The sequence below is a fragment of the Nilaparvata lugens genome, chromosome 2, assembly GCF_014356525.2.
Source record: "Nilaparvata lugens isolate BPH chromosome 2, ASM1435652v1, whole genome shotgun sequence".
In the NCBI taxonomy this organism is placed as follows: Eukaryota; Metazoa; Arthropoda; class Insecta; order Hemiptera; family Delphacidae; genus Nilaparvata; species Nilaparvata lugens.
This window is the reverse complement of record NC_052505.1, coordinates 64,509,391-64,523,438: the sequence shown is the minus strand read 5'-3', so window position 1 is coordinate 64,523,438 and position 14,048 is coordinate 64,509,391. Positions and strand designations below refer to the sequence as shown.

Here is a 14,048-nt window from a genome sequence, read left to right as displayed (position 1 = left end):
ATTCTGAATAAAATGAGATCATTCGCAACTCTTCATCTCCAATAAGTACTGAGTTATGATTTTCCAGAAATGAGTAATTTTTAAGGAAAAAATTAATTCTGATGAATTATAGTTTTCGATCAACAATATCAATAGCTTGTCCCAAGCTGGGTGATAAAACTTCTTATCTTATACTCTTTTCTAACCTTGTATTCTGCAGGTTAAAACCTATTTAATATTAAATTTCCGTTGATATTCCTAAATTGAAAAATCTTCTATTTATTTTAAATTGAAAATTGAATTTATTTTTTATTGAAAAATTTTCTATTTAGGAATATCAACGGAAATTTTAAAATAAATAAGTTTTAGCCTGCAAAATACAAGGTTAGAAAAGAGTATAAGATAAGAAGTTTTATCACCCAGCTTGGGACGAAGAAGCGACCAATGACGACTTGCAGGTTGCAGGAGCATTGGGCGCGCACAGGCTCACTCAATGACTGCAAAAATATATGCCTATGCTATGCGTAGAGTGACTGTATTCACCAAATTTTAGTCAGTGAACGTCAAGTTTTTATTGTTTATGCCACAATTCACACTACACATATAATTAATGTGTTATACATAGAAATGGATTGATAAGAAAATGGTTCAAGACTTTTAACGTGGAGGTGAAATTTAATAAAGGTACATGGACCGATAATGTCGGGGCGGTAATCATTATAGGTTCGTGGCGCCCCCTAGCCGTGGCACCCGGGGCGACCGCCCCGGTCGCCCTGCACTCTGGGCGGCCCTGACATTCACCATATTATTATACAGAGTTTGTAAAAATGAAAATATTTATAAAATATTGATTGTTAGATAAATTTCATGATTCACCAAATAAATTGAAGTGTGACATAAGATTGACTTTTTGGCGGTACGAAGTTCCCAGGTAAGCTAGTTGTAAATAAAGCTTTATTATCAATAGTCAACGCTAAAAAAAGACAGGCTCAATCACCAGGAATACTAAAAATTCTATGAAGGACCAGTAAGCCATTAATTTTGAGTTGTTCAATCACTTCCATTATAGACACTGGATACATTATGGACAATCAATAGATATGAAATTTCAAATTCAAATTCAAATTCAAATTTATTTCTCAAAAAACATACACAATTATAATAATCTAATATTATAACATATAAAAATAATACAAGAAAAATACTATTAAATATATAAAATGATCTCAAAACTGCAGTAACTTATATTTTTTATGTCCATCTATGTTTAAGGAGTAGCCTACAAGGTAAAACCTGTGTGTAGACCTAAGTTGCAGTAATATATTTATTCAATATAAACTAAGAAATTGAACCAAAAAGAACAAAATTTATTAGCTACAAAAGAAAAAACTTTGATTAAAGTGACCCCAACTACTACAATATGAATAACCATTTAGATCAAATATAAGAAATTACTCACATCTCTCATTAACTCGTACTTTTTGTTCACAAAATATTAACAAAAATAGAAATATTTCATATTGAATGAACTCACGGCTAGTACTCAGGTTTGTCTTTTTCTGGCCGTGCTACAAATAAATGTATGTTTATGTTTGACATCTCGTTTTTGTAATCTTGTTGTCTATTAAGAAATTTTTCAATGTGATTTTTGTTTGCAATAAAATTTGAATTTGAAAAAAGAATTATCAACAAACTCCTAACCAAATAAAATCTCAGTGCTCTGTTCTAATCAGAAAGTATGAGACTCCATATACAGCTGATAGAAGGCGCGAACCGAATTGGTCAAGCATACAACAATGGAACAAACACTTTCGATTTACACGGAAAATTAAATTCGATCAGCTGATTGATAAAATTATTCTAAGGTTTTCCAATGATTACAACATATGTTAGAATATCATGTGTCAATTATCTCAGTTCCATATAGCATTCACCTTACCATGTTCATAACCTTACTAAATAGGATCCTTTTTCATCCTTTGAAACCCTTAGAGACAAAATATCTCAAAATCCGTTCTTAGTGCGCGTCTAGCATGTTTGAAAAATATTTGTGCGAATTTTTAAGTCTGTAGGACAATTAGTTTGAGCTGTAGTGTGATTTTACATCAAAATTTTCGAAAAATTCCCTCTCCTGAACCCCCCTGTACTCCTGATCAAAATTTTTCTGCATAGATCTAATTTTTTTTGTAGCTGAACAAGAAAGTTCCTCATGACTTTGCTGTGCAATGAGCGGTTAAAAAGTACAAAATTTTGGGGGGGGGCAGCTCTCTCAGGGGGGAAAATTTCTGAAAATCCTTTCTTAGTGGATGTTTTCAGGCTACCATAAACGATTGTGCAAAATTTCAAGTTTTTAGGCTTTAGTAGTTTGGGCTGTGGTGTGATTTCAGTCTGTCGGGGCTTAGCCTTTTATAGATATATAGAATAGATAGAAGATAGATAGAAGATAGAAGATAGATAGAGAATAGAGATAGAGATAGAGATATTGATAACGACAATTTAAGAGTTTCTGGAATTATCATTCAAATATCTGACCATATGATGCTCAGCTGTTCGAGATCATTCATATTAAGAACGCTATTCACCAAAAACCAATTCGTAAATTGTGCAGGAAATTTGACAGTGGTAACTTGAATGTATTTTCTATGGATTTGCCAAGATTGGATTGGATGGAGGTTTACCAGTCTCCAGTGATGCTAAAATATGATGTTTTTATCTCAACTTTTTTGTATCATTTCAATATAAATTTTCCAAAACTTTATATCAATGAGAAACAACCAAATAAAAGAAAATGGTCGAGCATTAAGGTGGATATGAAGAGAATTGTTAGAGATTGAAAAAATGTACAGACATACTAAAAGCGAAAAATTGAAAAATGAGATTGAATTTAGGAAGAGAGATCTTGGAGAGGAACTTGGAATGTACAAGGTTGGAAGAATAAAATATTAGAAGTCACTCAAGAATTCCACAAAATGAAAATAGATATACTGGTGACTAGCGAAATGAAAAAGAAGGGTAGTGGTTGTGAAGAGGTGGAGGAAGCATTGCTTTTTTGGAGTGGAGTAGATACAGATCAGAGAGCCAAAGCAGGGATAGGTATGCTTATCCAGAAAATACTTAGAAGATTCATTAAGTCATGGAATCCAATTAGTAAGTGGATAATTGAGGTAGAGCTCGAAATTTATGGCAGAGAGATAGTAATCCTGGGAGTATATGGTCCTAATGATGACAGTCAAATGCAAGATAAAGAAATTTTTTTCGAATGCCTGAGAGTAAACATTGAAAAAATAAATGAACGAAAAGAAATCATCTTAGCAGGTGATTTCAATGGAAGAACAGGCAAGAGGATTAATGACTCAGTGGTTGGCAGCTTTGGAGAGGACAACCTAAATGACAATGGAGAGAAACTGATAGAGCTCTGTGAACTACAAGGGTTGAGAATACTCAATGGTTTTTACAGGCATAAAGAAATCCATAAGTTCACTTGGACACAAGCAACTCGCAAGCTCAAAACAATCATAGACTATATCATAATGAAGCAGAGAACATCAATATGCGTGAAGGATATACGTGTTAAAAGAGGGCCAGAATGTGGATTGGATCATCAATTACTTTGGTCAAAGTAAGAATTTCCATGGAATGGTTGTAAATCCAATAGTGGAGAAATTTCTAATGTTTCGGAAACAGGGGCTGCAAAAGAAAGAACGAGAAAATATAAGTTGGATTTACTGCAAGATGATACTATAAAAGATCTGTATCAAAGAAGAATGGACCAAAAACTAATGGAATTCAGGTTTGACAGCCCAGAAGAAATCTACAACCACATAAAGCAATGCATACATCAAGCGGCAATGGAGGCATTAGGAGAGGAAGATGGAGGTCAAAGGAAGTGTAAGCACAACTTAAGTGAGATAACAAAGCAAGAAATAAATAATAAAAAAGTGCTTTATGAGAGATGGTTGAATACAAAAAAAGTTGAGGACTTGCAGAAGTATAAAGAGAAAAATAGAGAGGTTAAAAGGTTGATAGTGCAAGAAATGAACAATGAATGGGAAAAACGATGTTCACAAATAGATCAGTATATTGGAGGTGCAAGAAGCTCAGAATCCTGGAGAGTATTGAAAACCCTTCGAACCAATAGGAGAGAAAAAATCACTGTTACCAAAATCAAGCCTACAGAGTGGGAGAGATATTACAAAAACTTGCTCACAGAATCAAGGAGAGAGTTTCTTGGTGATAGTGTAATTCCTGAAGATCAGGAACAGCGAGAGACTCTAGTATTGCGGGAGGAAGTGGAGAAGGCTATACAAACTTTAAAAAACAATAAATCTGCAGGACCAGGTGGCATCAGTCCGGAACTGATCAAGTGTGGATCTAAAAAGTTGTTCAGAATCTTGACAGTGCTTTTCCAGAGAGTCATTGATGGGGAGGAGGCGCCAGGAGAATGGAAAACAGCGCATATGACTTCCATATTCAAGAAAGGCGACAGGAATAGGTGTGAAAACTACAGAGGTATCGCAGTTCTTCCAGCTATGGCCAGAGTGTATGGGAAAATTCTGAAAATGAAGCTTGAAATACCTCGATATCTCATCAATGCCACAATGAAACTATATGACGGGAACAGGATTAGTATTAGGATTGGTAAAAGCTTGACACATCCATTTGAAACATCAAAAGGTTTGATGCAGGGTTGCAGCTCATCTCCAACTCTGTTCAAGATCTTCTTAGAAGATACCTTGCGGACATGGAAGAGAAAGTGTCAAGGAATGGGAATACCCATCAGAGGAGAGAACCTTTTCACCCTTTGTACTTAAACTTATTTATTTATTTATTTATTTGTTTCGCAGATGACCAGGTTGTGATTGCTCAGGATGAGAAAAGACCTAAGCTTTATGATGAGGAAACTCAAGGAAGAGTATGAAAAGGCTGGTCTGGAAATAAATATAGACAAGATGGAGTATTTGCAGACAAATGGGAATTCAACACAAAATTTAACCATTGATGACAATACTGAGATAAAAGGAGCAGAAAAATTTAAATACCTTGGGTTCACTATCACGCAAAGTGGCAATACAGAGGAAGAAATAAAGATCAGATTGTCACAGACAAGAAGTTGCATAAGGCAGTTGCACCCAATCTTATGGAGTAGAAATATCCATAAGAAAACTAAGCACAAGATATTCAATACCATCGTGAGAAGTGTAATGACTTATGGCGCAGAAGTGTGGGTGACAAACAAGAAAACAAGAAGTAAAATAACAGCTGTCGAAATGGAGTTTTGGAGAAGGTGCTGTGCTTTGACCAGAATGGATAAAGTGAGGAATGATGTGATCAGGGACAGAATGAAGGTGGAGTCTGATATAATGAAATTCATATAAGACAAGAGGTTGATGTGGTATGGTCATGCCAGAAGAGCTAGTGCCAGTAAGTGGATTTGAATAGTGACAGATTGGAGTCCGTTGGGGCGGAGGAGGAGAGGAAGACCAAGAAGGTCTTGGAGGGATGAAGTGAATGAGGCTATGGTAATGAGGAATTTGAGAGATGGTGAGTGGGAGGACAGACAAGGATGGAGGACTCGGCTAAAAGAAGTAAGACAGTAAAGTACTGTAAAATCCTAATTTATATATATAGAGAGATCTTAATCATAGTATAGAGGGGTGTGAGCAGAGATTATTTGACAATAAAGTTTCTATTTCAAAAAATAAAAATAAATTGCTTGGAACCTTATAAATTCAGAAGTTGGTAGAATCAAAGTAAGTAACTGTTCAAATATGTGTGTTGAAGACAATGGAAATCTTGTAAAAGATCCTCTACTAGCATTAGTAATTGTTTTAAAGACTTTTTTGTAACAGCAGTAGATAAATTTGTAAGACCGAATATTCCTGATAGGCCTATAAACACATCCAATCATCAAAACTGTGATTCCACTCTTAAATTCAAATTCAACTATATTTCTGAGTCAGACTTGATAAAAATAATAATGTCATTCGAAAATAAACTTTCCTCAGGGCCGGACGACATCCCAATCATGGTTGTTAAAGCAGTTTTACCTGCAATTATCAAACCCCTGAGTCATTTGATGAACTCATCCTTAATATCTGGACACTTTCCAAATACTTTGAAGATAGCCTGGGTATTTCCTATATTTGAAAAGGGTAATGTCAAGGATCCAGCATGTTTTAGGCCAATATCGATTTTATCTGTTTTCTCAAAGATATTTGAGCGAGTAGTGTATATTCAATTGATGGAATACCTGGAAAAAATGATTTAATAGACAAGGAGCAGCATGGCTTCCGATTGGGGAAATCCAGGGTAACAGATGGAGTGGATTTCATCGATTCTATCAGTGCTATAGACAGGGGAGATAAAACTATAGGTATGTTCTTAGATATGAGCCGCGCTTTCGACAGTGTGAGGCATGATATGCTTATAGACTCATTAAACGCCCTGGGAGTGAACGGAAAGGAGCGTACTTGGTTCTCCTCCTATTTGAAAGATAGGCAGCAATTCGTAGATATTGAACATATTGATGAAACTGAAACGCTGCGCTACAAAAACCAATATCGCTCCAACATTAGACATTTGAATTATGGTGTGCCTCAGGGGACAATATTGGGCCCGCTGTTATTCATCTTTTACATCAAGGGGTTGCCTAGAGTTTTCCAAGAGCAAGCTACTTTGTGTCTCTATGCAGATGACGCTAATGTCATCTTCTCAGGTAATTCATTGCAAAGTGTAGAAGAGACATCCGCAACTGACCTTTCTCTTATGAATAAATTTCTCAATGACAGGAACCTTCTTCTAAAGGGGGGGGGGAGTCAGTCGTAATTTCATTTTAGACGAATCAGAGAAAAAATGAAATTTGCCCAAATGCCCTTATTAATAATTAAATGTTGGAATTAGTAAACGGTACACGATTCCTGGGTTTAGAAATCGACAGTAATTTATCCTGGAATAGTCATGTTTGTCAGGTAGTCAAAAAAATCTCCCCTGGGCTGTATGCTTTAAGACAAATGTCAAATAAATGCAGTCTTCCAACTATGAAAATGCTTTATCACTCACTAATACACTCCCATCTGGCCTATGGTTTATGCATCTATGGAGCCACGACCAAGAGCAATTTTGATAGAATTCTCATTCAACAGAAAAAAGCACTCAGAATAATAATGATTCTAAAAAGAATGGACTCTGTAAAACTGTTTTTTCGCAGCTTGGCATTCTTACAGTTTACGGGCAATATGTATTTGATGTTATCATGTATGTTGGGAATTACCCTGCAGAAGAACTATGGAATGAGACTCATGGCTACAATACTAGATTTGGAAGGATAACGGAAAGACATAGGTTAGATTTTTTCAAGAAAAAGACGCACTACATGCGAAGGAAATACTTCACAATGCTGCCTTTAGAATTACAGGCAATAGAGAACATGAAAAAATTAAGTATAAAACTCAAGGAGTTTTTAATATCATTGTGTCTGTACTCCCTGCAGGAGTTTGCAGATCGCACTGTGGGTTTGAGATTGTTGATTATCGATTTTAGTTTATTTATATAGGAGGTTTAAGACTCACTACTTTCAACTCTTCTACTACAATTTATGTTCATGATGTTTGTATATTGAAGCTGTTCCTAATGTACCTGTACATGTTTATGAATAAAGATTTTTTCAATTCAATTCAATTCAAGTAAGTGAAACTGCTTATCGGTTGTACCCGGTTGATAATTTACCGTATATATATATATATATATATATATATATATATATATATATATATATATATATATATAAATATATATATTGATAAAACAAAATAAATCTTATAGCACCCTTTATTCTTTAAATAACATTAAAATAGTTGAACAACTAGTATCGGTTTACATCATCTTCAGGTTCTAAAATAAAATAAAATTCAATAACTGTTTACAAATTGATATAAAACGAACATGTTTAAATTCATATGACTAATTATTTTTGGTAAAAGTTATTAAATTTAAATTTATATTTTAAAATTTCAAATATTATTTTGTAATGGAAGCAATTGAAAGTAGTGTTATTGAAATTAGTGAAAATTGAACGTAATATTTTATTTGCTGGCTGCCTAGCATAGGCTACGGAAAGCTTGCATTTTTTCAACCGATGGACGAGGTGAGGATCTCTCTCAGGGTCGGGAACTGCCTAGCTTGCATCCCAGCCTGGGAAAGATAGTTTCCATCCACTCGTCCCATCAACAGTTTCCGGCTCTTCTTCCCCCCTGCCATAGTCTAGTTTTCCACGTGTAGGCCTAGGAAGAGTCGGACCTGAGACAAAAATTGCATTCTTTCCGTGCACTCTTGTTTTAACCGTTGAAGCGAACACAGCGCGCTCAGACATCAATTCGTTTCGGGAGTGTGGATCACCAAAATCATCGTTTAATGGATTTCTTTAGCGTCTTCATTATGGGTGAGTCCCGAAATTAATCCTACTCAAATGACAAGGGGCGATCGAACTTTAATTGCATAACGATAGGTTTTTTCTTGTTTATTTGTACCATTCCAAATCTCTTTCAATGTGTTTTTTTGTATTAGGCTAGGAAGCCAGAGTAGAGTCAAAATTGCTGTAAAAATTTGGTAGAGAAAATGTTTAAATACAACAAATTTTCACAGAGTAAAAATTAGCTTTCTTTAACCACGTCTACCCTTTGGTAAAAACAGTTCATTAATATCTAATCTACCCGAGATATTACAATGGTGGCAGTTCGGTGGAATTTGGCTGCAAGAATGCCAAAAATATAGAATACAGTAGAATAATTTATCAGTGGATTGAAAAAAAAAATGTCGGGTAGCACTGATTATAAAATTAGAAAACGTAACTTTTTAACGCTAGTACTGGAAATAGTGGAAGTTTTATTGGAGCTGCTTCCAATGTACGAATATAACGATTTGTTGATGGAAGCTTCATTACTAGTCATTGATCTTGTTAGTCCAATACTCGACGAAGAACTTGATGATTAATAAATTATTATTAGTTGGCTGCCTACGCAAAATTAAATACTGTGAATTGTTTGAGTGTAACAAATATTAAGTAATCATAGAATATTTTAACAAGTTATTACGAATAAATTGAAACCAAATTGCGTAGCTTTTGACCAAAATTTTTAAATACTAGAATTATTGAAAAGTTGATTTTGATTGTTTTTTTATGGAATGTAAGAACTTAATCATTGATGTAAGAATATTTAATGTGGGATCATTTTGCTTCTAATATACTAAATTGTGAAAAAAAAACAATTTACGAAGGGCTTTCTCGAAGTTTGTTACACGAATGGAAGAATTTGAAATTTAATCCAAATTATCAAACCTTAAAATTAACCTTTTCAATTTTTTTTTCTCTTTCTTTCTTCGAGTTATTAATTGCTGAGTATAAGAATAATTATTGCATTCCAAAATTATCACCTTAGACCGAAATAAAGAGTAGGAAGAGAGTCTTTAGTGACAATCTGTTCAATTATTATCGTACAATTTATCTGATTTCAAATTCTATCGTTCATTAATAATAATAGTACTGATTTTGGCGGAGTAGTTCATAAGATATAACAACTTTATCCTACTGAGCTCTACGGACACGATGGTCATGGGGCACGACGATGTTAACACTCCTCCAAAACCTCCATCACACGTGCTAAACGGGAAGTTCGGGAGACTCGGAAAACGCATCCGAAATGAACGAATTAAGGAGACAGTTAGCGGAACTGAGAGCTCAGAATGAACGTAACGAAGCGGAGAAAAACCAACTTAGGTCAGAATTATTATCGCAAGATTCAAGAAGCCACACCAGTCGCCAAATCACTTCATCTGTAAGGAAGGATTTGGGAGTACAATCTCTCGTGAAGTCGTTTTCGGGTGAAGAAGGAAGTCAGAGTGTACGCGAATTCATCCAAAACTTAAAACTCATTGCTCAACTCGGAAATTGGGAGGACAATGATTTGAAGTTTATTTGTAGAATGAAAACGACGGGTGCAGCTGCAACTTGCTTAGACACTCAACCCGAGTTACTCTCTGTCGGTTCCAAATTTGAAGATTACGAACGTATACTTAAACAAAGATTTGAGAAAAGTCTCGACCCGGAACGATGGCTCTTCGCGCTCAGCGCCATAAAGCAAAATCAAGGTGAGATTGCTGACCGTTGTCGCGAAATCGGGTTAAAAGCTATGCCTATTCCTGCCGACCCACAACAGGCAATATGGGCTCGCACGCAGCTCAACAAGACATTATTGACTGCTTTTGTACGAGGACTTCAAGGGTCAGCATTCCAAATCTCTTTCAATGTGTTTTTTGTATTAGGCTAGGCAGCCAGAGTAGAGTAAAAATTGTTGTAAAAATTTTGTAGAGAAAATGTTTAAATACAACAAATTTTCATAGAATAAAAATTTGCTTTCTTTAACCACGTCTACCCTTTGGTAAAAACAGTTCATTAATATCTAATCTACCCGAGATATTACAATTTATTCACTTTTAATTTAGAAATTTTTTAAAAAATTTTAAAATATAAATTTGAATTAATAACTTTTACCAAAAATAATTAGTCACATGAATTTAAACATATGTTCGGTTTATATCAATTTGTAAACAGTTATTGAATTTTATTTTATTTTAGACCTGAAGATGGTGTGAACCGAAACTATTTTAATGTTTTTTAAAGAATAAAGGGTGCTATAAGATTTATTTCGTTCTATTAATTTAAAAGCAGCCCTTTAACAAAATACATCTTATAGCACTCTTTATTCTTTAAAAAACACTTTAAAGTTTTATAATATAATAATATAAACAGGATACACACAACATGGATAGATTAAAAACTGGGCCCCCTTTGTCGATCAAACAGAAAGTGAAATCTGCACCACTTCACTTGTTTATTTGTTTATATATATATATATATATATAAATATATATATATATAATATATATATATATATATATATATATATATATATATATATTGAAAACTTTCAAAAAAGGGTAGGCCTACAAATAATGATGTTATTTTATAAAACTTGGAATTGGTGTAGTGGTAGTGAAGTGAGAAAAGTTTAAATGAAATAAAAATGTATATAACGAAAGAATTCAAAGTGGAGAAATTGTGGATTAGAACTGTAGGATTTACTGGAAGACTTTGGCAATAAAATTAATATTTTAGGATAAGAAATAAGAGAACAAAATTAATGGTTAGTCCTAGTGTCTATTTTTAATAAAAATTAATAATTTTAAAAAAATTAATAATTAAAATTAAAAATTATGTAAACCTAAACAATTGATGTGCTGACTACTATTTTTGTCAGTACCACTTAGTGTTCCTCCCAGCGCGCTCATTTTAATTAGTCTACTTCAGCCACTTGATGTGTTAACATGTATTTTTTGCAAATAAAATTTCTTTTTAAAAACTGAGTTTTAATGAACGTGAACGTGTTTGGCGCCCGAACAGGGACCCTGAAGAGTCTTTCGTGAAAATTGTGCTGTTCATTTAACCGCCAGTTTATATTGATCAATTATCAATCACAAGTGATTGCGGAAAATTCGAAAGTCGGGGTCGCAACTGATATGAACCATCATCGAGACCGTCAAGTGGAAGAGTGACTCATCAACACCAACAACCAACAACCACCATCCTGGGGAAGAAAGGCAAGAAGGATAGCAGACCAGACCATAAATTTCTTATCGATTACCGGCCAAGGTTAAGATCGTACCAGGCTCTGGCTGCAGCTGTATCCAACTCCACAGTTCAAGGTAACACGTCTTCTACATCTACAATCAGTGACAGTAATAGTGAAGATAACAGTGAAAGCACAATGGATAACCCCCTTATTTCAAGACCAATTGCGAAACATCACCTACACACAATACCTGAATATACAGGAAACCCAACAGAACTACTTAGCTTTCTCGAAGTTGTCGAAAAATTGAAAAATGACTATTGTAATAATCGTATCGCGGAAGCAGCAGACAATCATTGGATTCTCCTTCACTATTGTAAAAACAAATTACATGGACCTGTTAAAGATGTAATCCTAAACAGTACAGTAGATTACCTCTCAAATTTGATTGATGTTTTGAAAAAAAACTTTGCCGATAATAGGAAAGTAGAACAATTAATTATGGCCTCATATTCATTACAATGATTCACGAATTTTGATCGATACAGGTAGTAAATATAATTTCATTAAACCTCAAATGGTTTCTCCTCAGACAGAAATAATTGATTGTGATTATAAAATTTGTACACCCGCTGGTGAATCTAATGGAAAAGGTTGTGTAAATATTAATGTTAAGAATATGCTTGGTGTTGATAAAGATGAAAAATTTTATGTGTATGATTTTAGCGATAATTATGATGTTTTTATTGGAAAGCAAAAATTGCAAGGGTTGAAAGCAAAAATTGATTTGGAGACCAATTGTCTCATAACAAAAGATTGCACGATACCACTGTTAGGAATGAACCATATTGAAATAAACAAAGGTTGGAATGAATTGAAAATTAAAGCTAATGTTTGCACTCCATCAGATAAGCTATGTGTTGTTAGCGTTAGTAATAAGGAATTGCAATTGTATAATATTGTAACTGATATTGATAGGAATGGTTTTATTGAGATTGAATATTTTTCTGATTGTGACAAAACGTTGAGTATCGAAACAGTTTCTGTAGAAGAATGTGAATTGTACTTGGGTGAGATGATCGATAATCCCCTCTCCATTGACGAAATCACTTCTTTATTGAGAACTGAGCATATGAACTCAGAAGAGAAAGAATGCATTATTAGTACTCTTATGAAATATCCCGAAATAATAAAATTCGAAAGTGATATATTAACTGCTACTAACTTGCTCAAGCATAAAATAGTGACTACAGACGAAGAACCTGTTTATTTGAAAAACTACCGCTATCCTATCTCATTTAGGCAGGATAATAGTAATGAAATAAACAAGTTACTCGAACAAAAGATAATAAGACCGTCTAATTCTCCATACAACTCTCCCTTATGGGTTGTGCCGAAGAAACCTGATGCTTCAGGAAAACGCAAAGTTTGTCTTGTAGTAGATTATCGGAAATTGAACAACAAAACTAAAGATGATAGATTTCCTCTCCCGAATATTGAAGATTTGTTCTCAAAAATCGGTCGAGCAACGTACTTTTCGGCTATTGACCTTGTTTCGTCAGGATCCCATCAAATTGAAATGGAACCCAAATCAATACCAAAAACAGCTTTTGGTACTGAAAATGGTCATTATGAGTTTCTCAGAATGCCATTTGGGTTGAAAAATGGTCCACCTCAATTTCAAAGGACAATGAACTTGATTTACCAAATGTTCTTGTATATCTTGATGATATTATTATTTTCAGTGATAGCTTACAAGAGCACATGAAACACCTGAACGTTGTATTCAAACGATTGAAAACTCATCAACTAAAAATACAATTGGACAAGACCGAATTCTTTAAGAAGGAACTTCTATTTCTAGGTCCCACAGTTTCGGAAAAAGGCATTCAGCCTAACCCTGAAAAAGTAAAAGTAATAAAAGATTTTCCCGTCCCACAAACTACTAAACAAATAAAACAATTTTCAGGTTTGGCAGGATACTACAGAAAAATGATAAAAGGATTTGCTAAAATAGCTCAACCTTTAACTAACGCATTGAGAAAAACATCCACTATAAGCCCAAAAGATCCTAAATTCATTGAAGCTGTCAATTTTCTGAAAGAAGCAATTACTAACGCACCAATATTGCAGTTACCCAGATTGAATGATCCATATATTTTGACAACAGACGCATCCAATGTAAGCTTAGGGGCGGTCCTTAGTCAAATGACTGACAATAAAGATCTCCCAATTTCATTCGCTTCTAGAACACTCAATCCCAAAATCCCTGAACAAAATCTTTCTACTATTGAAAAAGAAATGTTGACAATAACTTGGGCAGTGAAAAATTTCAGGTCATATTTGTATGGAAGAAAATTCACCCTAAGAACAGATCACAAGCCACTCCAATGGCTTCATTCTCTAAAAGAACCAAATGCTAAATTAATGAGATGGAAATTGTTA

At 34.3% G+C, this 14,048-nt stretch overlaps 2 protein-coding genes across 5 annotated transcripts in view; both read left to right on the top strand.

Moving 5' to 3' along the window:
- LOC111048612 overlaps nt 1-14,048 on the top strand; it is a 133,447-nt gene that overhangs the window by 81,815 nt on the left and 37,584 nt on the right. The window lies entirely within an intron of this gene.
- Nucleotides 11,314-14,048, top strand: part of LOC111053797 — a 50,708-nt gene continuing 47,973 nt past the window's right edge. The window contains exon 1 of the mRNA XM_039422457.1: nt 11,314-11,736. The gene's annotated coding sequence lies outside the window, so the exon portion shown is untranslated. The remainder of the gene's footprint in view (nt 11,737-14,048) is intronic.